General features: G+C 32.4%; 1 protein-coding gene across 4 annotated transcripts in view; it reads left to right on the top strand.

The window, feature by feature from the left end:
• The window catches only part of LOC108907328 (leucine-rich repeat-containing protein 24), a 164,909-nt gene that overhangs the window by 81,186 nt on the left and 57,747 nt on the right, over nt 1-25,976 (top strand). The window contains exon 1 of one of the 4 annotated variants that reach the window (XM_018710967.1): nt 11,144-11,191. The exons of 1 other annotated variant lie outside the window; for it this stretch is intronic. The gene's annotated coding sequence lies outside the window, so the exon portion shown is untranslated. Of the gene's footprint in view, nt 1-11,143; nt 11,192-15,684; nt 15,702-17,772; nt 17,857-25,976 lie in introns of those variants that run through there. 2 more of the 4 variants (XM_018710968.1, XM_018710969.2) reach the window with 2 other exon arrangements.

The following is a 25,976-nucleotide window of genomic DNA, read 5'->3' as shown; positions in this document are numbered from 1 at the left end:
TGCCTTTGTATTTCTGTGAATAGTGTGTGTATGTGAAAGCAGTGTTAATATTTAAACAACGCATGTTGCTCGCGTTATTTTACGCGGCATACAAACTAAAAAAACTCACCAATAAACAAATACAGTAATTGCTGCTGTTCAAATACAAACAGGAGTTTCTTGGTAGCCTGAAAATACCAATTAATATTCCTAATGTAAACTTGTACATTTGTTTATGTTTACGCCTGGTTCGTGGAGGTATTTATTACACTTTTAACGTAAATTACTCCATTGGATCGTACGAACAGTGACAGCGTAAAACTTATTTCTGTTTTTTCTGTTTGGTTCGGCATTAAAATTTGTTGTTCTCTATTTATATCAGTAGATTTCGATAAGAATTTCTTTACAGATTAAATGTTGAGATAGACTTTTGATGATATACCTATGCAATATGCATATATGAAATACAGTATCAACCAAATCTTAGTTCTCCTACTCGTGATACTGACAATACCGCTTCCATAAAAAATAACTCACGTGCATTGACTGAATATTAATGGTTTTGCAATGTATACAAAATCTAATATTTACCACACACGTACACTTAAAATATACGAACCACAACTCACCGGAAGCCTGTTTTAATAATTTTTTATATTAAAATATTTAAAAGAAATATTAAAAATTTACCCAATTGTACCACTATTGACTTTATAGATATAGAAAATACGATTAATTACATATGTGTATCATTACCAACAAATTGTATTTAAAATGTATCTAACTTTACTTTATAGGATACACATTATTATCTTAAACAAATGCTATCAAAATATCAAAATGTCAAGGTTTTCTGCGAAAATTTCTATACAGGGTGATCCATTAACGGTACGGAGCGGTTATATACATATAGGAAACTAGACGTGGTACGATTATGGGGTAAAATATTTATAAACAAATACGGCCAAAAGAAATTGATTTAAAATATTTTGTTAAAAATTGTGTTTTTTTCGAAATTTCGCATATATAAGCTAAATTGAAAATACGACGACTCATTTTAAAGAACTATTAATAATATTTATTGTTATAAAAATATTATTTTTCTACGCAACGGTACTCGACGCTAATCAAAAAAGTTTTGTAATTGTCTCCGTTTACTAAAAAAATTAAATGTAACGATATAAAATAAAAAAATAAATATAAGTCCAGTCAACAAAAAATTTGGAAAGCACTATTGTAGATGACTACAACTTAACCAAACTCATCTTGTGCGTAGAAAAATTACTTCTCTACTAAATACTACGAAATACTAAATATTTCTGTGACTAGTTTTACTTGGGTCTAGTATTTACTATATTTATAGTTATTTAATGAATTACATATAGGTTTCATATTTATCTATTATAATATATTAGCAAATTACCTCTACGCGATATTTATATCTTCCAATTTTTGAAGCAAATCCATTTATTACAATTTGTTTTCTCAGTAATTATTCACAACCAGAATGAACATCAAAAACAACTAACACTTAGCACGTCTGCATACGCAGAAATATTGTACTTTCAATAAGACGATATTAAATAAAATATTAAATTTTACTACAGTAAAACTAATACGTTTTTTGTGAAATTATATGAAAATACTTTATTATCAAAACGGTAAACCAAACATACTGGACATAAAGTCATTTTCTATAAAAATCTTGCCAATGCAATAAAATATTCAGTAATGATTTGAAATCGTTGGTATCATAAAATATAAAATAAAACATTAAACTACTTATGGAAGCATTTTTAGTATTCTATAAACTTTTGATTGATGTCCTAGATAAATATTATTTTATCCAAATAACGCTAGTGGAAGAATAAATATTATTTAAATTACAAAATATATACATAATTTATGAATATCTGTTACAAAAACAATTTGAGTCATTATTAACATTAAATAATAAATCATAATTCTCAATTTTATTTTCCGGAGTAATGTATTTACATTTTTTACTTTGAAAAATGTTGTTTATAAACCCATTAATTGATTGTCCAGTAACTCGTATTCCGACACCGAATTTTACTGCGGAAAGATAAATTGCGTTTGAATAAGAACAGTTAATCATAAGCTAGCGATAAAACTGTTTACTGCTAATAAAATTGTTATATTTAATGTCCCCGTTAAAAATAATGCAAACAAACTACCGGTTACATGCCACTGGAATTATAAATGCTGATTATTCCAACACATCGTTTTATTTTACTGTCAACATTTATGTCAAACGCCACGAACGTTAGCTAATAGTATTATCTAGTTGTATCTCATGTGGTAAATGTAATGGTAAACGAATTACATATATATAAGGGCATTAACTGGGTAATGTATTAAAATTACCGCAATATTTCCTGCTCCGCATCCTGTTACAATGGGTAATATGGAGACTGTGGTGAATGTCGAGTAATTTACTCGCAGGAAAATTATTTCTTTTGGATACTAGTTCGTTTAGCATCACTTTATGTTATTTTTATACATTTACAGAGGCTCTAAAAAGTTTTTCGACGATGTATCACTAAAACAAAAAGTTTTTAAATCATTGTACAATGAAATACAACATACAGGGTGTTTTTTAAATCTTTGAGGGGTTTGTTCCTTGAATAATTTTAAACCAAAAGCCTGGTTTAAAGCCACTGATTTTCTTGGGCTGATGATAAACTTAATACTGTTGGATGGAAGTTTAAAATATGTCTACTGAAACGGATGATCCGTTTCACAAAAAATGCATAGGAGTTTTTTTATTTGAAATAAGATTTTAAATACAGTACAATCACTACAAGTAAATAAAAATCAAGTAGCGTAGAAATTTCAAATTTGTCTTGAACAAAAATGATTTGGTAAGAGTTTTGATGATATTTAAAATTATATTTCCAACAAAATATGTCTGTACATTTATTTTTTGTGAAATAAATAGTTTGAATGGTGTCTATCTTAAGTTTATTTAAATGTTACATGCTTTTTTACATCAAAATAAATAATTACACAAAATTTAGTCGTTTTTCGAAGTGGAAGACAACCTTTCTTTTAAAAATGCCATTTTCAGTTAAATGCACCTATGACATTTCCAAAATATTCGATATTCTGGAATTCTTAATAACAGTTCCTACTAATATCTCCGAAATTGGTTGACATATCTTTAAATATTTGTAAATTAATTCAGAAAATTATTTTCTATTGTTATGTAAGCAATTTCATCTACAGTGTAGGAAAGTACCGATGGTCTATCAGAAGTTACGTGAGAGCGATAAAGTAAGCCATAGAAATCCATATGATAGACAAGGATGGCTATAATGAAGGCGTCTAATAGTCAACGCCCATTTCGCCCTTCCACAAATAAGATCCACTTCTTATTTGTGGAAGGGCGAAATGCGCCTTCATTATAGCCATCCTTGTCAATCACATGGATTTCTACGGCTTACTTTATCGCTCTCACGTAACTTCTGATAGACCATCGGTACTTTCCTACACTGTATCTTCATCAAACATATTCCGAGATACATATTTAACTGTGATATTTTTTAATACCTTGTATATCTTCTTCGACGAGATCTAAAATCATCTCCTCGGCATTTAAGATTCTTAGTGGTCGCCCTGGGCCACCGTCGCGACCTCGACGCGATTGTACTTCCCCAGTGTTCAAAACTCTTTGCGCTACAGTAACAAATGTTTGCGGTGCGGGGGCACGTCTGTTAAATGTACTTTCGAAAAACAGCACAGCAATCACTACAACAGTGTATTACAAACTGACTTTCGAATACAGTCCCTTCATTAGAAACTTACAAACTCGTAAAAAGTGTCACATAATTTTTTGTAAGTACTTGCCGCGATAAAATACATGTATTTCAGCAGTTCCAAAACAGCTGTAAACACATTTTTAATTAGCTTTTTTCTATATGATCTTAAACTTCCGATACAAGTTTGTGTCATCAGTTAACTCAGTTTTTGCTCCTTTTTCACCCCTTTAACTTTTTGACATACGTTCATTAACACCCTGTATATTATTCTGAAACTTAAATTAATGTTCAAAAATTATTTTTCGCGAGATTATCGAATATTGATGCCGACAGGGCAACTGAATCAGAAACTTTAACCATTTTCGAATATATTCTAATTGAAAATTGAGTTTTATTCTCAACAGTCTTCAATTAACGTTTTCGCCAATCAAGTAGAATTTCAACCCACATTGGAGGCATTGCATGTCCCAGAATCAGCTGAAACTGTCGCCCATCTAGTCTTTTAGATACGGCAATTTCAAACATGCAACGATTTCTGTTAAAGGCTTACTGGATTGATACCAACCATTTTATTTTTCATTAGTACCTATATTTGATAAAAAAATCTACAGGGTGATCGAGAATGATTGACCGTGCCGCCTCATATTGATTTTTGTTGTGCGGCATACCAGTTTTTGATACCAATACTAGAATCATGAGCGCAGGTTGAGGGATTTTAATGGTAAACAAATAATTACGTTCAAACGTCAAATAAATTAGGTTACTGTCAAAATGGAAATTCATAATAAAAATATCAATTATTTAACAAAAATCAAAGTTATTTCACAAATTAAGCAATACTGATGGACCAATAAATGTTATTATTGTTATTATTATTAAAGAGGATGACAGAATCAAATGTAGGTTTAGCCTAACTTTTCCAAAATTCTTATTTCATTTACAATTAGAAAAACTTTTAAATCAAAGTTTGATGTAGCTAATTTTGAATAACGACTGTAAGTGCTTCAGCGATTTTATTTTTAAAACGTTATGAGTTAATTTTAAAACAGAAGCACTATTGTGGCTACATTCTTGGCATCTAAGACGATTCAGCTATACAGCGATACGCTGCAAGCTGCTGTTTTTCATCAAAGCAAACTGCTGTATGCTTATAAGACGACTATTTTGCAGCTACTGCTTTCACACTTCTGAATATCCAGCGCAAGCGATCCAGCCCAAAAATTTATGCTGAACATTTTAGTTAGCTGTCGAAATTCAGGAAAAGTGTCTTAAAAAAATTTGCTTCAAGCAAATGCAAGCAGTTGGAAGTGCTTGATTATGTTAGATGGTAGGATTGTCTGTATGACCGAGAGCAATAAACAACAGTTACATGCAATATATAATAACAGAGTAATTGGAATTTTTTCACATTTTATTGAATATTTTACCTTAAAATTACATAAAATCCATAAAAATATCTATATTTTTACAATAAATGTTCAATATGATGTCCATTGTTGTTCAAGCAGGTATTAATTCTTCTTTTCATATTATTAAATACATTCTGTAAAACATTTTGTGTAATACTCCTAATTTCGTTTGTAATTGCCTCTTGAAGTTCTTCAATCGTGTGTAACCGTTGAGCAAATACTGAATTTTTTAAAAAACCAAATAAATAATAGTCTAGGGGTGTAAGGTCAGGAGAACGTGGTGGCCATCTATCTCGACTAATTATTCGATCATCATAATACTCTCTAATCAACTCTAAAGTTTCGTTAGAGGTGTGAGCTGTTGCGCCATCTTGCTGAAAGTATCCATGATGGATTTCATCGTCGTGAAGTTCCTCAAAAAATGGTAACAATATTTGCTGCCGATATACCTGCCCAGTTACATTTTCACGGAAAAAATATGGTCCGATTATTCTTCTACGTGACATAGCTACCCAAACACCAAGTTTAATAGGGTGCAGAGTTGTTTCACGCAAAATATTAGGGTTTTCTGTGTTCCAAGAGCGATAATTTTGGGAGTTTACGTACCCACTTAAATGAAACCACGCTTCATCAGAAAAAAATGTTAGATCTAGAATATCGTCGTCATTCAGATTTTCGTTAAACCAATTACAGTATTGCACACGTTTTCCAAAATCTAACGGAAGTAGTTCCTGCACAACACTAACTTTATAAGGATGAAAATGCAACTTCTTTACTGCTTTATGGCATGATCCATATGATATTCCTATAAACAATTTAGGAATAATGATACAAATTTTAGAATAAATATTTGTTATTAAGTACCTGTTTGAGCAGATAACCGACGTAGTGATTTGGTTGGACTAGCTCGTAAGCGGTTTTCAACATCTTCCAAGACTTCCTCTGTAAGAATAGACTTTCTGCCTGGAGATTTTCCTCTACAAACACTTCCAGTGTTATGGAAGCGTTCCACTAATCTCTTCACGTGTCTCGAAAAAATTTCATAATCAATTTCATCATTTGGAAATTGTTCTTGAAATTGTAAATGACACGAATTCATCGAATATTTCCAACCATTACCATTGTTTTGTCCACTACGAAAATAGGCCTCCAGAAGAAATTTATCATGTTCTAATGAAAATGCCATGTTAACCTAAATTAAAAAACCGATTAGGTTAGAGAACAACATACGCAATAAATTAATTACTCACGTATAATATCCACCTACTCTAACTGTAGTATTGAAAAATACTGTTTTATAATGTCGCAAAATATATCAGGTAACAACAAAATCTACAAAATAATATTCAAGCCAAAAAATCCGTGCGCCAATGAACAGAACGTCAAATTGTGAAATCGCCACAGAACACCATGAAATTGCACGGAAAAAAAAGTAATTTTAGCAAACGGAAATCAGTTTTGATAGCAATTGAGACAGGGTACGTTCAGAATCCGGTCAATCATTCTCGATCTCTCTGTACAATTTTTAGTAAACTTTAGGTGCGAAATAGAGTATTTTCGATATAATGTAATACGAAATAAATCTGAATAAAAAATGACATCTCAGTCTGTTTTGCTGACAGGAATTTTGATATTAACCACATCGTAATAACCAACATTTTTGACTCGCCAATGTTAACAATGTTTAGATGCAGTTTTCGAAAAAATGCACAGCGAAATCACTTTTGTATATTCAAATATTTTCTTTAAAATTCTCCATTCTTGACAGGAAAAGTGATACCATGCAATCTAGACTAAAAAGTAACTATTTTTAAATATCAGTATACATTTCCAATTGTTTATGTTTATTATCTATTTAATCTATATGATTTTTCTTTGCCACTTTGTTATATTTTCTTAGAACTGTGGAACAGATTCTACAGTTTTTATTTCATTTTATTGTAGTAGAAATATTTATATACCTAGAGTATCCCAATGGGGCCTAGATCTATAACTACGCCCACTTAATCCCGTATGAACGTTCTACTTTAAGAAAACAAACCAGTGGCCGGGGGCGAGTAATATTTAATTCCTTTTGCGGGGAGAGGAAACCTTCGACGTGGGATTTTAAAATTTATGAAAAGGATTTAATGCTGTCAGCACGCTCAACTCTCCTTGACTCATTTTTTGCTGTCGCCCCTTTGTGGAATCGTAAAGCATATTTAATCATAGCAAAGCCACCCGCGCAGGGAAGCCATTCGCCGTCGAAAATTGTTGGCCTTTGCTAAATTAAATTAAAAACTCTACTTAGTTCTTCTTTGACTATGCTCTAATAAACTTCTTCTCTTTGATATCCTCTTACATGTCTTACCATTTTTGCCATTATATTATACTAGGGGGCAGTACTATACATATATTTCAAAAACGAAAATGACCGGTCAACATTCACCGAGGTCACAGCAAGTTTTTAATACATGCTATTTTACATTTCACATTTTAATTAATAATCCCACTATCCGCGTCATTGTACAATAACATGTACGCGTCTGATCTGAAACTTCGCATCGATCAATTTATTGGATACGTACCTAGCGACACCCTAATGCCTGCCCTGCCGGCCTGGTGTGCGGTGAAGAATCCAGATTTTTTGCTGAGGCACGTTGGTAGTGCATTTCATTGTCGTTTGTATGTGTGTTAGTAAATTTGACTCTTTGCTTGGTCTAGCGTATGGTACGTGTTTTTGTGGCAGTCAGTAGCATTGTATATTGGGAGCACATAGCAGCACACGGCTTGACCACAGTTTTAGCTATTTTTGCTACTATTGCCGCTTACTATAGCGTACTATAGATTACTATTGTTTATTTATTTGATTATCACCACAAAGTTTCCGATCTTTACTCATTACTCAACGAATAGTGTTATTATTTCAACATGAATGGGTTGTTTTAACAAAAAAAAAATGTACTCTTTTTACGGTGTAGTGTAAGATCTATGGAAATCTCTTTAATTCAACTGAATTATATAAGGAACAAATGTATTTTTCTCGTCACTAAACCCAGTTTTCATTATTCTTTAACGGCAGACAGTCAACTGCCGTTAATCATTGACTTTTCCGACAAAACAGAAAAACCAATATTTAAACGAAGTTCCCTCTAATTCCTGTTTACAAATCAAGCTATCGAGCGCAATCTACCAAATGAAGCGCCACTTAGGCTGACACAATGTGCGATTAAGAACACAATTTGTGGAATGCTTGATAGCTGGCAGTCTTATTTGTTCCATTAACGGCATTTAACTTTGGAATGTCTACGAGTTATCAAAGTTCACGGTGTCTGCGGAGGCAATGACTTGTGGCAGCACTGCGCCGTTTTGTTCCTCTATCTCTCGATCAAGATGCATATGTGAACGGGATTAGATGTATTTAGCACGATAAATTATAAACAGAAATCAATGAGGCGCCTATATTGCAACTGGAAAGCGTTCGTTATGCGTTGAAAGATACCAGAATAAAAAGAGTATGAGCATAAATTGATATGTAGTTTGTGAATGAAGCGAATGTAAATTACCTACATATTGTTTACACACTGTAAGAAAAATCAGTGTGAGTGAAAGAAATAAAGGTTCGAAGTGAATCCATTCAGTGAAATTATTGAGTACATTTTCACTGAATATTTTTGATCATTTTACTCATTTGTGATTATATTTAAACTAAAACTGAGTACTTTCACTCAAATATAGGTACTCCATAAATAAATTCTTCACATAAACTCGTATTTGGTGCACTTGTACCTAAATCAGAGTAAATGTCCTTACTCTGATCTGATCTCATTACTCAGTGAGTTTAAATGTATAGATACTAATTTCGAGTAATTTGAATGGCGCCCACCGTGAAGATGGCACCACAAATTGCTTCTGGAATCTCGACCACAGTTGATAGGGGCCCGTTAGATGCACAAGTTTTATATACTCAGAATAGAGTCAAAAGTGACTCAATTGATAGTTAGCAGTAACTCGGATTTGAATAAAACTCACTCATTTCTGATGCAATAGTTTCACCAAGTTGTACTCATACTAATAAATGAAGAATTTTACTCAATGGGGTGTGGACAGAAATTGATACATTATGGAGTAAATTTGAGTGAAATTTGAGTGAAATTTTTTTACAGTGCAGCTTTCAGTTCAGTTCTGATTTAATGTAGCGAATTCCGATTCATATGTTTCCATTTCAAACTTTTTTCTCTGCTTTCTTGATATCTCCACTTATAATCATGTAGGAGATATTCTAAACTCTCTCATATATTTTTTATAAGAGTGCACGATGTTCCCTAAGGCTTTTTATACATTTAGCATGCACAAAATTTGACGCGACAGCTACGATTTGAACACTTGTTTGCGACACACTTTGTTTTACTATTATTTCACTTTTTAAATTTAGAAAATTTAAATACAGGGTGGGCCATTAGTGTGAGAAAGTAAAATAACTCCATTGTTACTCAATACAGAAAAGAAGTTTATATAAAAGTTATACAGAATCAGGAAACCTAAACTACAAAATTAATTTGATACATACAGGGCCATGAGTAAAAATGGGGCACGCCAAATATTACATTTCTTAAATAGAATACCCTGTATATTTTTAAACATATGGATTTCCGGGAAAATTCTACATGTGGCAATATAAACAGTTTAATATTTTAGTGCGGGGTTGCCAAAGGTTCGGTAAATACCATTTTAATAGATTTGTTGTGCCTTAGACTCGTCAAATCTCGTTTGGTTCCAAAAACGCTAAACTTTTTGGAAAAACACCGTCGCGTTGACATCTATGAAACAATGATTTCTGAGTATCAAGACGTCATGAAACGCATCATTACGGGAGACGAGACTTGGATCTACCTTACGACCCAGAAACAGCAGATCATTCGAGTGAATATCGTGCAAAAGACTGTGAAGGTGAATCAGGACCGAAAAAACCATGCCAAAGTCACTCAAGGTCATGTTGACAGTTTTCTTTTATTACCGTGGCGTAGTGCACTATGAATTCCTTCCTACCGGCCAAACTGTTAACAAGAATTAGTTGAGTGTTATGCATCCTTTGCGTTATGATATTCGCCGCAAAAGGCCTATGGACAGACAATTCTTGGTTTTTGGATAATGCAGCTTTGATAATTCGAGACCATTTCGCCAAAAATTCAATTCATATCGTTCCGCTGCCACCGTATTCGCCTGATTTAACAGCGAATGACTTCTGGCTATTCCCTAAACTCAAAAGACCACTCCGTGGACACCGTTTCAACTTGATCGAGGAAATAAAAGCCGAATCGACGAAAGCATTGAAGTTGAAGGCCATACTGGAAAAGGACTTTTCAGACTGTTTCGAGAGTTGGAAAAAACGTTAGCATAAGTGAATTATATCGAGTAGAGATTACTTTGAAGGCGATGAAATTGATGTGGAAGCATATAGATTTAAACAAATTCTCCATATTTTTTAGACAACGGATTATGTTGTAAGCTCCCTTTAATTAAAAAAAAAATCAAAACTCTAAAGCAGCTTGTTTTTCGAAAAAAATTTCATTGGTAATAAATAGCATTAATCGAATTTGAAAAATATACATTAATATCGAAGTTCTAGTGTTACTCTTATCTCAGCCACTGGTTGTGATCTTAGCAAGCCAACTTAGACGAATATAACTTCTACTGAAATAATTCAGTAGACCAAGTTTTATCATCCTCAGAGTTATAGAACGTGTGATATTTTTATCTCGAAAATGAAGCGAACCACTACGTATATTCATATGAAACTGTTTGCTTCAAATAATGTGTTCTATCATCTGATAATTAAAACCTAAACCACCATGTATAATTCTTTTATAGATTCTACGAATTTCCCTACGTGTTCAGCTCTGATTGTTACAACATCATTTTCCCGATAAAACTCTCGATATTATTACTCAATACAACTCATGTCATTCCAGTGACTAACGAATAATGTTTGATTTTCAGGTGAGTCACGTTTTCCAGTCCCTACGAGTAACTCGGTAGTTGGTAAGCATATAATTTATACATCATATAGGAAAACGGTATTTAATTTATACATTTAGTTAGTAATTCATGATGCGAACTGATATCTGCGTCTGACAATTGAAATGCATTATTAAACGGCATTGTAGTCGCTATATATGCACGTAGGAGGACAACATGTGAATGAGATGCCGGATAAAACTGAATTTCAACTGAAAATCTCTGTATTTTATACCCTTGCTTAAACTGTTAATTTATAACTAAGACGAATTATTTTAACATACATAATCTCATGTTTATAATGTCATATGTTTGAAGCTCAAAATATAAAATATTACTTACTAACCTGCATGTACCTATATACAATACAGCTACTACTACAATTGAAGCAAATGGCGGCCATACATCAATGATTGTATACTTTGGCCTATATACTTATAAAGCAATTTTTGTTATATCTACGGCACACATAAATTACTAGTATTCAAATCAATAGTATACCTTCCACCACCAAGCACCATTCACATACGATGTTCGTTTCAGAATTGGTATTTTGTAAAAGTTTATAAGTAAATTCGTGAAATGAAAGGTAATTTAAAACGTTAATATGCTATTTGCAAATACAGAGTAAATTTTTAGTAAACAAAAGTTGTTTTCAAAGCTCTTTCGATGTTTTTCTCCACTGAAGTGCAAAATTCGCCATTTTGCAATGCTTTAATGTTGATACTGAAATAAAAGTTAGCAATGCTATATACAAAATTCATAATTCGATATTTTAATAATAAAAGGGATTCGCTTTATGCAACAGGAATTTAATGTCACCGGTACATTGGAAATATGACACGTTGTACTACTGAAATTGCAATTAAACTTTACACCGCATTGTTGAAATCATAAATTATTTAATGAAAATTGTTCGGATTAATATGTACATTGTAAATTCTATTCATACACGTAGGTATTACTTTCCATTGCCATTGCACTGTCGATAATAATTTTCATGTAAACAGTAAACAGTTTATCAAATTGTTTACACTGTTTTTCTACTGACATGCATACAGGACGTTCCAGAAATAAGTAGCAATACTTAACAACGTATTTAACTCATCAAAAGCAACAACATTTATTTAATGTAGTTTTTCGAACATCTTTGTCCGTATTTTTACCCATTAGAATAACGCTAACGATTACCTAGATATATCTAAGTATAAATACATATATGTTCCAATATTTCATGTATATGGAGCTACCATATCTACATGCAATCAGATTGATTTATACTTATCTCTATCTTGCCTCTATTGGGGTATTTCAAAAGTAATTTATTTAATAACAGAACCGAAATAACTGCAGAGCTGTCATAATTCGCCGCGCACCAAAGGCAATCATCAACATAAAATAAAGTGAAAAATTATAAAACTTAACATTGTAACACTGTGAAACACGTAAATTATTTGTTAAAAGAAATAGACTATTGACTGTACTTTAGGTAGGAACTACAACGTAACAGAAATTTTATTGTTTGATATGTTCAATTGACCCTAAAAAATGATAAAACCGCGGAATGCTACCTTTTAAAGGGGTGCGTTTTTGAGAAAAAGGTAGTATTTTCAGTTTTTTAAGTTTTACTCGAAAACTATGCATTTTTTCACTATAGTTGTCACCAGAAAAGTTGTAGCAAATTGAATTTCCCATCGAAATGAGACCTTCTGAAATCAAAAAAAATTTTTTAACAAAAATATATTTTTAACGAGTAAAAAAACCCGAAAAAATGCGTTTTTTTTTTGTTTTTGGCCCACAACTTTTTTCTGAGAGGAGTTAGGTATAGGGTATAGGTATTGCTTCACAGAAAAAAAGTTCATTTTTTTTTCCTTTAAAATAAGTGTTTATAAAAGATATTCGTCTTATAACTTTTTTCTGAGTTAATTTAGGTATATGTATTGTAATATTCAAATGAAAACTGGTTTCAAGACCTTTAAAATGGTGCTTGGTAGAAGTTTGTACAATTAAAATCAACCGAGATATGTTAAATTAACCAACGATACTTTTTCTTATTTTTATAAAATCTTTATTACTTTCGGTATTATTTTGTCTAATAAATTTATTTTTGTGAATGTGAAAGTTGAAATAAGTTTTTAGGTTATTAGGTGATTGGATATTATTACTTATTTATTTAAACAACAATTAATCATATTTATCTTGTAAAATTTAGAATTCTTTTAATTTATTTTTGTACTTTTGTACTCTTTTCATAAGCTTTCCGAATATGTAATAATATATAACTACATCACACGCGTGCGTCGTATATTTCATTTTGCAAGTAAGGCTAAAAAATAAAAAAAAGTCCAGGTTGCAAATTTGAAATTAAAAAAAATGATTTCATTGTATTATTATGAAATCTATCATGAAAAAAATCAGTGCGATTGTGGAAGATGCTCGGGATCGTCCAGACTAATAATTAGTTGATTTGTTTATAAGGCCATAACTTGTAAACTATTCAACTTACCGATTCTAGATTCCGTGTGAGTTATTAGACAGTGATAAGGAATGAGAGGATGCGATGCCAAAACGTACTGGTAATAATACCACAGTTTATAAATGTTTAATTCAAAAGTTATAAATAAACTTATGTCTATAATTTTTGATTTAATCAATATTTTTTGACACTCAAGGGCTAGGTGTAGGTCTTTTAAGACCAAAAAAAGTACTTTACTGTTTTCTCGTGGAAATGAACGGAAAAAAGTTATAAGCGAAAAACGTGAATTTACGTAAAAATTATACAATTAACCAGCCTGTAAACAATCTTCCCCCCATTTTTATGACTGTTGAAACTAATATGCTATTGTACATAACATTTAGCATCTATAGTGATAAATTCAGCTTGCGAAACAAAAAGTCGCGTCCAACTCTATATTTCCTGGACTAATACGCCTATGTCCGGCGGCTCAGTTCTGACAGCCCTCCAATATGATCATTTTTGTCAATGATGCAAAGTAAAATAACACATTTTTTTATTATATGTACTTGCATTTGATAAAACCCCCATAGTAGGCCACTATTCGTTACAGTTGTCATTATTTTCATGAATTGTCATTAATAAATCAGTCTCGTTGATTTTAACTATTCTAAGATGAACAATAGAAACTATTTTGTCGAACAAACCGACATAGGTCTAGGGTTTGGTGAAGGAAACTGACGTCATGTATTTCATGTAGCTATGATGAAGCTCAATTCACTGGTCACCACGTGACAAACAGATTACGCCCCTTTAGTTTTTCACATTGTTTTACACTAATATTATTTCGATCTTCGGAGTGGAATTAACCCCCTCGTAGGGGTGGGTGTAGATTTATTTTGCATATGAGTATGTAGACTAAATTTGCGCATTATGGTCGGCAAATAAATAAATTATTTCCTAAACCGCTGCTACTATTAAAAACACCAAGAAACACTTTTCATCCATTTAACGTAACAATACTTGAATGTAACATTATTCCTTCAAAAAGCCACCAGTGGCGTATTTTTTCTTGGGAAAACGGGGCGGTACCTCCAGCAGCACGCCACTGGTTAAAGCTACAAGATTAATATTAACATTCAATAAAATGTTTAATTAAGTGAATACGCTGTAGTAAATTTCATTCAATTCCGTCAGTGCATTATGAAGATATGGCAGAAAATAACACCCTGTATCATGAATACCGAGTCCCGCGAGAAAAAGTTTATAGAGCAAACTCTACTTATTTTTTGATAATGAATCTAGCCCTCATATATTCATATAAATTCATATAAATAGAACGAACCCGATTCAAAATTCAAATCAACGTTACATAGTTATTTGACTAAATTGCAGCAATATCATGACCAAAGGGGCAATGTACAGCCCCCTGCATTTGAAATTACATTAAATGATACACAATGAGGTACCTGTAAGACCGTCAACGTGACTCCCTTTTTTAATGTAAATATTGGTCACGAACCTTTTCGTTTTGCTCCGGGAGAACAATGGTGTATCATTAGGCACCAGCTACCGCAAATTATGTTCAGACTACAGTATTATGTTAATTGGGCTGAAATTTGTGCTCGGTGCTTTCAGGTCCCTAACAAGTTTTGCTAACTGGGTATAATTTTAAAATTTTCATATCAGACAGTAGAAATACTCTTGGCTCACACTGTGAAAAGAAAATATGATGAAGGAAAGGTGTGATTACTTTCCCATGGTCCGCCCAATTCAGTTTTGGTGGATAAAAAATATCAGTCATTTTATGTGAAGTGATCACATCGACAAAAAATTTTTAGTCACCATCTTCAATCTTGCTGAAATTTGGTATAAGCATAGACACAGTCTGAGACAATATTGAATATTTCACCATGAATTACAAACTACAAGTTCTTGATTCGCATATAGATGACTTTCGAGCAAATCTAGGAGATTTCAATGAGGAGCATGGACATCGATTTCATCAGGGAGATGGAGGACATGTATCAAGGGTGGTGGAATTCTCACATAATGGCTGACTCATCTCATCATTAAACGGTAACAAAAGACTTCCTCGTTAAATTAAAATTAAATTTGGATCCAATAGGTCGTATGTATAGAAAATAATGCGTCAAATACAAAAATTCGTTCGTTTTGAATTTTGCTGTCATGAAAGGGTCGTTTTTGGCGATAAAATAGCTTACTTTGTGTGTTTTTGACAAATACTAGCCAAATTCGTATCGTAGAATATTTTTGACATCAAATTCGTTCTTCAGCGCTCTGAATAAAAATGATTGATGATTTTTGGTTTTGCCGACATCTGGTGGCTCGTTTTAGGTGAAAAAATTGCATTTTTGGCATAAAATCGAAGATTAAAAAAATTACACGTTAAATTAAATTTGTCTTACGGCATTCAATTCAAGAAGTCAAAATTCATAAAGTATATGGTAGTTTTAGTTTATGAGTCAGGACTTTTTTTGTGGCTGTGTGATTTACCTTTTGTTGGCCATAGTCTAGGCCAAGGGTCGGCAACTGGTGGACCGCGGTCCAGCTCCGCGAAAGGTAAAATACTGGACCGCCAAAAATTTTTTAAAAGTATAAATTACTCAAATAAATTATTTAAAAAATGTTTATTTTATGTTTGAGTGCCAACCTTATCATTTTTTCTAGTATTTTACAATTGTGTGGGTGTTTTGAGTTCTTAATGGTTAGTAATCAGATTAAAGGACCCCGCAATAATCTTATGGAAATTGAGTTTCAGCGGATTGGTCTGAATTTTTGGTATATCGTAGCCCTAACCATACTGATCAAAAGTCCCAATGGGCAAGACTCCCCAAATGGCGTATTTTCGCCGCTAGGGGGCACTGACAGTCCTCCAAAAGCCAATTCATTTAAAAACTTCAGATTTTTTGCAATAACATTATGGACCTTGGGCTTCAGCGAAACGGTCTGAATTGTTGGCATGGTATGGCCATAACCACTCTAACAAAAACCCCTATGCGCACGACCCCCCATACCGTGTGTTTTTGCCACCAAGGGCATTAAAACCCCCCCGAATTCTATTCGTTCCATTTCAGCGGAATCGTTCAGAATTCATGGGCCACCTAGCGGTGATTTGGGATACTATAACTCCTAATATATACTCGCTCGATAGATGGAGCGTAGGAATATGACGAAGCTTTTCTTTCTAATTTTTTTTTTCAATTCATAATATTTTTTAATTTCTATTCATATTTATTTTTTCTATATAACAATTCGTACAAAAATAATCTTGGTAGGTAAAGTTCTGTCTTGATTAAATTGTAAATCTTAAACACCAAGATCTGGATTTTGAGTATGAAGAAAAATGCTGACGTTTACATAAAAAATAGGGTGTTGAGGACTTGTAAAATCTGTGGTACTAGGATTAGAGGATTCTATACTCAATTGCGATGGTACAGCCACTTATTCTAACCACATCTCAGCACCTCGGCTAATGAAGGTAAGCTAATCAATAAGTTTTTCGGTGTTGGTTCATAAAGTTTTTAAAATGTAAATGAAACATTTATTGGCTTTTGGGGAACTTTCAGTGCCCCTAGCGGCGAAAATACGCCGTTTGGGGGGTCGTGCCCATTGGGACTTTTGATCAGTATGATTAGGACTACAACATATCGAAAATTTAGACCAATACGCTGAAACCCAATTTCCATAAGATTATTGCGGGGTCTTTTGAGTTCAAATGAAAACTTGTGAGAAATATAAATTTTTTTCTGGACCTCGTTAAAAATTTTTAAAAGTATTCGGACCCCACCTAAAATTACTTGCCGACCCCTGGTCTAGGCTATTGCCAAAAGCTACTAATAAAAGGAAATCCTGCTCTATCCCGAAAAGCAGCATTTTCTCCTCAAAATAACGTTATATTACCAAATACCTATTATTTAATCAGGGTCTCATGCATGTATATATTGGCTCGGTGTGCCACATGATAGCGATATCTGTATTTGTTTTGGAACGGTTTTGTGCAAGATACTGTTATTTATAACATCTATGTCAATATTGCCCGCCTGTATCGCAATAATTATCATACACGCCAGATATTGTTTCCCACATCGATTGCAGTTATCAGGTGTGAATCATGTTTTGTTAGACTTATCGAGCTTCAATAACTTTTGAAATAATTACTGAGCAATGTGTCCGTGAAAAGAAATGGAACAAAATTACATTGAACAACAGGGTAAGTCTGTCCATGTAAATATGGCTTGACCGTATTTATCTTGACCGCGAGATGCCCAGATCATGGAGAGAGTCCGCAGTAGGAATGACAAAGACAGGAGACCTTAATAGTACAGCATTACGTTCAGGCAGAAAATGAGCTCCGGTGCTAGTCTGTACTGAAGTTTTTTTATGGAATATTTCAAATCAAATATTTTTAAAAAAGTGATAACTGTTAAAAACAGGAATAGTACATAATTTCTTTTCAAATGTTTAAAAGAAGAATTAACCTTATTGTTATTTTCATATACTTAATCCACTTATAGGCACTGATCATATCACGATATGAATAATTAAAAAGCTATGCCTGTATATATTAAATTTTAACACTATTTTAATTGACATGCCATTAGTGCACTGGTTAGCTGTCATGTAGTGCTCGTCAATGATTAATGCCTGATGTGACTACCCTTTTACTGCCCTGTACCACTGGGATAATGTGAGTAGGTATATTGCTAATTGCCGACATTTAATGTCAGGCTCAATTACCGCAAAATAGCATGCCAAACCACATCCTGAGCTTATGTATTGATTTATTAGTAATGTCAATTTTTACCGATGTTTTGTGTCGAAGATTGGTGTGCAAAACCCAGGCAGGTCTACTTCTTGAAACTCATTTTTGCACCATAATTATCACGGATCGAGAAAAAGTAATTACCACATTAAATATCAGATATATGGCTTGGAAACATTTATGATTGAAGTAATTAAGCCAGAAATTGATTCACAATACCAAGCAGGATTTCATAATTCAGGTACAATAAATTTGAATACAATACATCTATATTCTAAAAACGGGACAAAAATATCAAAATTTTATTATCTCTTAGTAGCCCCGATCTGAATTCAATGTATTTTTATTATCATATGTTAAGCAGTTTCTGATATGAATACGAGAATCAACTGTTTAAACTACGTAAGTGATATGAAATAAGGTCATTTTTTTACGAAACAATTGAAACTATATTTACAGCCCCCTTGGAATTGCTAATAATATTCCCTAGTGACGGTTTTCCACATTTCGAAACATTGAGGTACTTTGCTTGAGGTGGCTTAAAATAAAAAAATTAGAACATTATGTATATAAAATCAAAAAAATAATGACATTTTTAAGAGTTTCAGGTCAAACAGGGATATCCGAGAAATTTTTATAAAGATTCACATTTTCTTACATACTTATTTACAAATAAATAAATTTTTAATATTGGGGACAAATATACTGTATTTTTTTGCATGTTCAGATAAGTTTTCGAGAAATTCTACAGTCGTTTACAATTTTCTTGTCTCTCAAAACCCTTTGCTATTTTTTAAACCGGAATTCACATTTAAATTAAATTTAACCTGCAGTAGGACACTAAAAGACTAAAGCCTTATTGTAAATAATTTTCTTGACATATGGCTTGGCAAACTTGCAATTCATTGCTGTGGATGCATAAATCTTTCCATTCTTCTCAAGATGTACTATTTTATAATATCAAACCACGCCAATAAAATGTATTCAAACAAGAAGGAAGGGCAACCATATATTGTCCATTTTTAACCATTCAGTCTAGTACGTACCATTAAAACTGTGTAATGTACACTTGTCTTCAGTACTGACACACATTATCTTGTGTATCTTTTCTATAAAAGCTATACTTAAAAATAAGGTCTGTTAAGGCTTGTATCCATTTTCTTTATTTTGGGTAATTCCATATAAATCACATTTTGAACACCAATATTGTACAACTTCTGAAATGAATATTTTATTCCAGTTCCTACTTTATTAATATCTTTGACAAGTTTTGAAATTTCTGACCGTGAAATTACATCGACATATCACCATTTTAAGTCACAATGTGGCTTCCTGAAGACTGCCAGCTCCATTTTCATCCAAGACGGCCGCTTTGCGTTCATTCTTGACGTTGATTGACGTCATACGAGATGGCGGTGCTGATATTCGATATGAGTATTATTAAATCATTAATTGGCACGACGTGCTGACGTACAACAACGACGAAAGCTATGTGTTTTTGTAACGGAAACAAACAACGTTTTACTGATGGAAACTGACATAAATTAAAACGAGACAAGCTGCTGGGTCTTCGCAGTGCACATGAAATTTTATCTCAAATAGAAGGATGAATAAATTAAAATTTTCTGTTTAATGTTACGCGTTAAATATAAATTAATAATTGCAATCAACACGATATTGGTACAAATTGAAGTAAAATAATTTGTAGTATGAATTAAATCCTTATTGGTCTTGCTTCGATTGCCAAAATTTAACGCCAACTCCTTGTTAGCTAAGACTTTGGCAGCTTAAATTAAGCTTCTCGGTTCTACTAATGCCTGATTTCTCGTCATTGAAATTATTAAAACCGACTTTACAGCTTTGTACTTACACAGCAAGTCGGTTTAACATCAATAGTGTCCGATTTTACTTAATATAAGATTAACAGTAACAGAAGCCCCTCAAAATAACTTCAGATTTCCAAAATACTATTTCTTTAAAATATAGACTGCGGAGATTTCAAGTTACGTCAGGTTTTTCTTTGAATAGTTTCGCAACAAGTTATGAGAAATGTAAACTAGAGAAAATATACAAAATTAGTGCAATATTCAGTATTCACAGAAAGTTTATGAATACTGCGTGTATTGTATTCGTGTTCGGTTTTTGAAATGTAAATGTATGAATACATTGTATTCGCAATCGTTATTCTGTAAGTCTATGGCTACAAGGAAAACAAATTCACTTTCACACAGTTCTCTACTCTAACATTCCCGAACATTGTGAATAAAGGCCGAACAATTGATTTTCTCTATTACTAATTAGGCATTCCCCCTTCTGCATTATTAATCATTATTATCGAATTAAAAGTACCATTAAAAGTTATAATTACCGTTCCCCCTTTCGCTTGATGCATCATCCCACTTTCAGGAGTGTAATAACCTTCCCTTTTTAAACGATCAAAAGAAATTATAATAAAAAGATATCTGCTCTGCCGACATAGAGTTATCTGTTTTATTTTATAACGAATTCTTTTCAAGGTAAATAAATTTTCAACANTCAAAAGAAATTGTAATAAAAAGATATCTGCTCTGCCGACATAGAGTTATCTGTTTTATTTTATGACGAATTCTTTTCAAGGTAAATAAATTTTCAACAGATTATGAGTAGGTAGATACTTCATAACAGGGTATTAATGAACTTATGTCAATAATTTAAGGGGGTGAAAAAGGAGCAAAAACTGGGTTAACTGATGTCACAAACTTGTATCGGAAGTCATAGAGAAAAAAGCTAATTAAAAATGTGTTTAAAACTTTTTGGAACTGCTGAAATACATGTATTTTGTCGTGGCGAGTAGGTATTTACAAAAAATTCTGTAACAGTTTTTACGAGTTTATAGGTTTCTTATGAAGCCGGACTGTATTCGAAAGTCAGTTTGTAATACATTGTTTTAGTGATTGCTGTGCTGTTTTTCGAAAGTACATTTAATAACCGTATTTCCGCACCGCAAACATTTGTTGCTATAACGCAAAGAGTTTTGGACACCGGTGAAGTATAACTGCGTCGAGGTCGCGAAGGTGACCACAAAGAATCTTAAATGTCGAGGAGATGATTTTAGATCTCATCGAAGAAGATCCGCATCGTAGCACCAAAAATATCGCACAGCAAATAAATATTTCGCATCCTGTTGTGTGGCGGACATTATGAGAAATTCAATTGTACCCATTTCATATTCAATGTGTTCAAGCGCGTACTCCTGAAGATTTTCTTCCACTAGGTCGAGGTTTTTGCAATTGTTTGCTTCAGGAACATGCAAAAAATCCTCAAATTACAGCGCAAATACTTGTTACAAATGAAGCATGTTTTAGTCGAAAAGGTGTACGTAACGTCCACAACACTCACCACTGGACTTTCGAAATTCCAAAGGAAATACGTGCCTTTCAGCAACAGTTTTCAGTGAACATATGACCGGTATCGTTAATGACATGGGACCTTTTGAATTGCCTAGACGCTTAGACGGTGCTTCATATCCACATTTTTTGCAAAATCGCTTGCCGGAGTTATTGAATGTCGTGCCATTAAGTTAAATGTTCTGCAAAATATGTGGTTACTGCATGACGGAGCCCCCGCTCACTTATTTTCGGAAAGTGCGCGACTTTCTAAACACTTTTCCTGATCGCTGGATAGTTGCGGCAGTCTAGTTAGATGCCCCCCTTCCACCCCAGTCTCCGGACCACACTGCTTTAAGACTTCTTTTTGTGGGGATATGTGAAAAGTGTTGTGTTTCCACGGAAGTTCTCGACATCGACCAATTGCGACATCGCAATGTTGCAACGCGTGCGAGCGAATTGGATACGTCGCGTTGAAGCTTGTGTGCAAACAAATATGGTGGGTACATCGAACATCTTCTATGAAAATCAGCAGTTCTCAAAAGGTGGCTCCTTTCAATGTTGAGATAAGTCAGATTTTAAAATTACATTTTAATCAACACAAATCCGTGTATTTACCTCACTTTGACATAACGGACATGTGGCAAAAATATTTGACATAAGTTCATTAACACCCACTAAAATTTCTTTCTATATGAAAGTCCAAGGTAATATATTGTTAACTATAAATATTATAATACAATGAATGGTTTGGGAATGGCATTACAAAATACGAAAATACGAAAGGAAATATTTTTAAAAAATTTTAATCTATTATTAGATCTCGTATTTTTACTCTACTATAAAGGGATTAAGCTAATTCAAGCAATTTTTCTAAAAAATCTTGTCAAATGTAGTCAAACGATGTTCTTTGATAACAGCAAACTAGATTCGCAAAAGATGGCAATAGAAACACTGACAATTTCTTTTAAACGTCTATAAATCTATTAAGACACATTTATGATATGAAATATGATACAAACAGTTACACGATATCAGTGGCCTGTCATTAAGTATGTTTTGAAATGTTTTTTGACACTTTTCCTTAAATATACCTACAATTACACAACTTATCTTTCAATGTGTTTTATTGCTTCACTGTATGTATAATAAGAGTTATTTAAATGTACATTTTTCGGCTCCATGATCAAAAGTTCCCAAGAATTCCTACGAGAGGTATAGATAAAAAGTGTAACACTCCAGGCCAACTAGTGCTTTAAAACTATCAGGTTAAGGTCTCGGTTCTAAAAGTCGTGTATTTCGTCCTACATAGGCAAAATCGTAAACCGATTTTCGTGAAAATTGCATTCATTCCTCCAAGGAAATCATGGAGCGTACATGGAAAATGCAATTTGTGGAGCAACTCGGTATCGGGAAAAGTTAAAAAGACTTAATCGGAGACGCTAAATTAACTAAAGGAAAAGTTTTAAATAGAGACCGCTCGCTTTATTAACTGTATATGTACGTACCTAATTATATTGCATTAATAATAATCATTTTTAATGATGATGATTCTATAATATTCAAAATTGTTAAAACTTGTTGACAACCTCTGGAATCGTTTCATATAAATTGCTATTTCAATTTTAGGTTATCATCAGTTCTGCTTTAGTTTTGTGTGTCTTTTATTGTAAAATTATTATTGAACAAATGTATAAATGAAATAATTTATTTTTCTTTTTACTTTTAACCGCATTTATTTTTCTGAAAAAGCAGTTTAGATTGTATATGTTTATTAAATAAGTGCAAATAAACTTACTACAAACCCATCGATACAGTCATACACTTAACTTACAGTCAACAATTAATTACTGAACATTGTATTAAAATATGAAGCCATTGATGAAAACTGTGAGTTAACTACATATCTTTATGTATAGTTATTAGTTTAAACACCTCAGCGGTTCCAAAAATGTTTTTTCGTATTGATGTGGTAAGTCAGTCATAAAGAAACTATTCTATTTTCAAAATATATTTCTGCCAACCACTTTTCCATACTTCGATTTATTTACTCTTGGAATATCTTCTCCAAGTTTGCAAATACTTGCCCTTGCACTTTTTTATGAAACATATTTTACAGCACAGGTGCGTCAGGAAAATAAACATACTTAGCCCAGGTTATCTATATTCAGAGTCCTTAAAAATATAATGCAAACAAATGTTGGCTTAAACCTATCTGTACCATTATTTCTTTGGAGGGCATGAAAAACTACATTTGAATGTACAAGTGCACATTCCTAGTGAATTTTGAGTCCTCTAATGACTAAATTAAGCGATTATTTATGTAAGATGGGCTAAATAGTATTAATCTGAGCCAAGCAATCTCTCGTTTTCCGAACATCCTTATATGTAGATACCAAGAATTAATAATCTAACGTTTATCGAATTAATTTTTAATTTTTATATACTGAAACAGAACAGAACAGAACAGATCTTATACTTACATATATAACATATATTAAAAAGGATTGTAACTGATGCAAAGTAAAAGAGCAATGTGAATCTTTACTCATAGTTTTAGTTCCATTGGAAATGATTCTTCAATTTTAAATGGTTATTAATCTTGTTCTTGCATATTTTGTCACAAATTCAGTCCCCAGTATAAATTCCCGGAAAATTATACGTTTTGTTTATAAAACAGATTCTCCCTTAATTCACGTTTTTTCCACTTTCCAGAATAAATTGTTTAGCGACCACCAGTGAACCCTTGATTTATTTCGGTGTAATCTGGGACTCGCTTTAAATTTAAATATTCAAAATTTTTCCCCTCCTTAATTTCCATAACTAAATTACTTTTCGGTCGAGTCTGTATTAATTTATGAGTCGAGTTCGATATTCATTTCATTGTTTGGAAAATTTAATAACCTGCATTAAAATTCATAATATTACTGCTAAGTGGAAAAAATTATTCTTATAACTTCTCCACTTTCAGAAATAAATTTTTTAAAATATCGAAAATCTACTAATCAAATATTTAAATTTTTAACTTAAAATGTATGAATCTTCCATTTCAATAATAAAATTATAGTGTCTGACATTCAAATCAAATTTTTAAAGATATCTTTGTGAATAATAATATTGATTTTCATCAGTAAAATGGGTACAAAATGAAATTTAACACAGTTTCTATTCTATTCTAATCCGCACAGTCAAGTAAGAAAATCTCTATTAATCTTAATTGTCATAATTTCTCCTCTGTTGTTCATCAGTAAGCATAACATGTGACAAACACATCACCATCTTTTTGTCATATTATTATCTACTTATACAATATAGAAATTTATTTCATCATATCTTTTTTGTTGAGAGCACTAATTAAAAGTCCAATGAATTATAAACGTCTTGGCGATCCATAAAGCATACCTACTTCAAAAATTTCCAAAATTTCAATTAGGCTTTGGAAAACTAAAANTTATTATGTGCTTAAACAATATAGAAATTTATCATATCTTTTTTGTTGAGAGTTCACTAATTAAAAGTCCAATGAATTATAAACGTCTTGGCGATCCATAAAGCATACCTACTTCAAAAATTTCCAAAATTTCAATTAGGCTTTGGAAAACTAAAACAATTCTTATTTGACGATAAGAAAACCATTAATTAGACCAGGAAAATTAGCGAAAAAAAAAAGAGATACTCGAAAAAATTCCTATCCGCGATATTTTTGTAAAATTGTCTAATGGAACATAATACAAGACATCTCTCACCTCGTGAGTCAAAAAATTTTAATAGCTAACTTTTCTATTTAAACAAATAAGTGTGGAAAACAGATTTTCACTTTGCAGGGAAAACCATCAATTTTAGCGAAAAGTGATTCTCAGACAACTTGTAACGAATAAAATTATCTACAAAATGAGACTTGTTAAATTAAAATCGGTTAATAAACAAAAAAGTTATTGCAAAAAAACAAGAAAAGTAACAATTTTTGAATTTGTTTATAACTATCGCATTTATTGTTAAAATTTTATAAAACCTATGACAAGTTGAGGGTTTTGTCATACTTTAAAAGTGTGCCAAAAGTGGGCGCTGTAGGTGCAATAGTTTTCGCACAATTCTATTTGTTTATAGCGGAGGCTCCAAAAGTTATGAACTTTAAGCCTCTGTACAGGCGTTAATTTTCAACCAAACATGATTCTGAAAGCGTCATTGTAATCTTAAAGACGT

This window comes from Anoplophora glabripennis, unplaced genomic scaffold, assembly GCF_000390285.2.
Source record: "Anoplophora glabripennis isolate ALB-LARVAE unplaced genomic scaffold, Agla_2.0 scaffold193, whole genome shotgun sequence".
Classification (NCBI taxonomy): domain Eukaryota; kingdom Metazoa; phylum Arthropoda; class Insecta; order Coleoptera; family Cerambycidae; genus Anoplophora; species Anoplophora glabripennis.
Note: the sequence above shows the minus strand (reverse complement) of the source record. Positions and strands in the feature narration are given on the sequence as shown.